Raw genomic sequence first — 2709 nt, forward strand, 5'->3', positions numbered from 1 at the left:
TTTACTGTCACTGAAAATGCACAAGATCATCTATCAATCCGTTGTTATTTACTGTCACTCAAAATGCACAAGATGTGTTGCTTGCTGTACATATATAAGAAAGAAAGCTAGTACTGAACATGCACTGTCACTTCTTTGTACTATCACTTAAATAGATACTATTAAATTTTCTTTCAGATCATCTATAGTCAGATTGCAAAAGATTGTACTGTGTAAGCCAGTACTGAAGATAGCATATTCTCCTTCAGTTGGTCTACAGTCACATAGCAAAAAAATTCTACTTTGTAAGCCAGTACTGAACAAAATGAAATTGCTTACAAACACCCAGTACTGGACAAAATGAAGTTGCTTACAAACAAGAAGTAACATACAAAATTTTGAACTCCACAAACATTTCTAAATTATTCAATTTTCTGAACAACATACAAACATGTCTGAACATACCGGCACATCTTTCTCAACATACTGCCACATCTCTCTAAATCTTTCATAAGATCATGCCACATTACAGTACCAATTCATTTCATAACAAAAAAAGAAGAAAGCAACCACCAAACAGATTACAAGATGCTACCACATCTTTCTAAATCTTTCCAATTTCCTATGCATTTCTTCTTCTACTTCTGCTGCGTTCTTGAACTGCATCTCATGCACAAAAGACCTCATGCCCATCTCCACATCTACAGCCTTGTCCATGAGAGCTTCAACTTAGACTCAAGATTCTGCCAACTGTTTCTTCTCTGTTTTCAGATGATACACAATATCATGCAAGTCACCGACCAGCGAATTCAGAAATGGAGTATTTGGATCGTCATGCCACTCAAAGAACCTGCAGTCCACACCCTGACATTGCATTGAACTCAGCAAACAATGGAAAGACCTCCCAGCAAAATCAGCAAGAACACACCTTCGATTTCCGCAATTGTAGCACATGCGCGCTGGGTTCTTCACACTCCAGGAAATCCATCGGGGGGCTTCCACTCTGCAGCCGCGCAAGTTTTGGGGCTCGTAATGCAGCGGACCCTGCCGATATGGCACCGGCGATTGCGCCGCCGCCGCCGTATCAGCGGAATATGACGTGCGGCCGGCAGAGGAGCTCGCTGAGAAGCTTGCGGATGAGGTCATGGAGTGGAGCCGATTCAAGAGCACGACCGTGATTGGGATTTAGGGTTCGAACGAGATGGCAGAGAACTTGGGGAATTTTTGTCCGTGGCTGCTAGTTACAGCAAGAGCAGTGTATGCAGTGACACGCCAGCGCCAAGTAATCAACAAGTAAACGAAAACCACCTTGCAAAACCGCTTCTGATGTGACACTAAACCAGTCAGGGTTTGATTAAAACGGTTTTGACATTTTCAGGGTTAAAATCATACCAGAATTGACTTTGGGGGGTTATGGATACATTGAGATGGATTTGGGGGTGAAAACTATACTTCTTTCTTATATGAATGATACGCAACGGTCGGTGACTCTAAAAAAAGAATCATTTTTCTACTTACGGGTGGTATTGCTGGGTAATATTTTGCAACTTTAGAGGCAATTTTCATGACGTACCGCGAGAAGCAATATCTCCTTTATTATTAGAGATATAGATATAGATATAGATATAGATATAAATTACACAGTATAGAAAAAGAATAAATGTAGCACAATTAAGGCATCCTGTCCTGCGTGGCGTCTTATATAGAGAAGAAAGCGTCGCCATGTATACTGTACCAACACAACAGCAACGCCTAGCTAAGTGCAAAGCACAAACAGCAATGGCGAGCACGGCAACAACTGTAGCAATGGCTCTCGTCGTGCTCGCAGCCGTGTCCTCTGACGTCCTTCCCGTCGCTGACGCCGGCGCCGGCCTCATCTCCAGGACGTGCAAGAAGACCAAGACCCCCGCGATCTGCGTGGCCATGCTGCGCGCCGACTGAAGGACCGACGGCGCCATGAACCTGTACGGCCTCGCCAGCAACGCGCTGCTGATCGCCATCGACACTGTCTACAACAACACTAGGGTAATCGTCGACTTGCTGTTCGAGGGCAAAGAGGGCACGCCGGAGGAGGAAGCGCTGGCCGTTTGCAAGCAAGCCTATCTCGAAGCCGACAACGACCTTGAGCTCCAAGCGCGCCTTGCCCTCGACTTTTTGGACTATGCCGGCGCGTCCAAGGTCATCTTGCTCGCCAAGGACGCCGGTGATATGTGTGAGGACGCGTTCAAGGCGATCAAGAAGAAGTCCCCCCTGGCCGACTTGGATCGCCAGATGAGAGAGCGCTGTGGTGTCACCGCCGACCTCATGGATCTGCTTGCCTCCAAGCGATCGGAATAATTCTTGGCTCGTTTTTCTATGCATGTTGCTGTCAATAAATAAACGGTTGTGTCTGGACATGTTATGGTGATAAACTGATAATGCAGCGAAACACCTCTTCCCTCAAGTTCTTCTTTTTCTTTTTGCGAGAAGATCTACTCCTGTCTTGGGCTATGAGCAATTGGCTAAGTTTAGCCTTCATGATAAGGCAGCGCCCACATGACAGACAACCCAGTTAAGAGCGGTAGTAGCTAGCAGCACGCATCACAGCAACGATGACTATCCCATTTCTGACCGCACCTCCCTCTCGGCGTCCACTCCCCGGGCACCACTCGGCAGATAAACCTGGTGTATTTAGGGAATTTCTAATCGATCCCCTAAAAATAGTGGAGTATCCGGTGGAGTAAACTCGTA

At 46.0% G+C, this 2709-nt stretch overlaps 1 pseudogene; it reads left to right on the forward strand.

The window, feature by feature from the left end:
* The first annotated feature begins 1731 nt into the window (after window positions 1-1731).
* On the forward strand, window positions 1732-2316 carry LOC119344331 (annotated as a pseudogene).
* The last annotated feature ends 393 nt before the right edge of the window (window positions 2317-2709 follow it).

Source organism: Triticum dicoccoides, unplaced genomic scaffold (genome assembly GCF_002162155.2).
Source record: "Triticum dicoccoides isolate Atlit2015 ecotype Zavitan unplaced genomic scaffold, WEW_v2.0 scaffold164749, whole genome shotgun sequence".
Lineage (NCBI taxonomy): Eukaryota > Viridiplantae > Streptophyta > Magnoliopsida > Poales > Poaceae > Triticum > Triticum dicoccoides.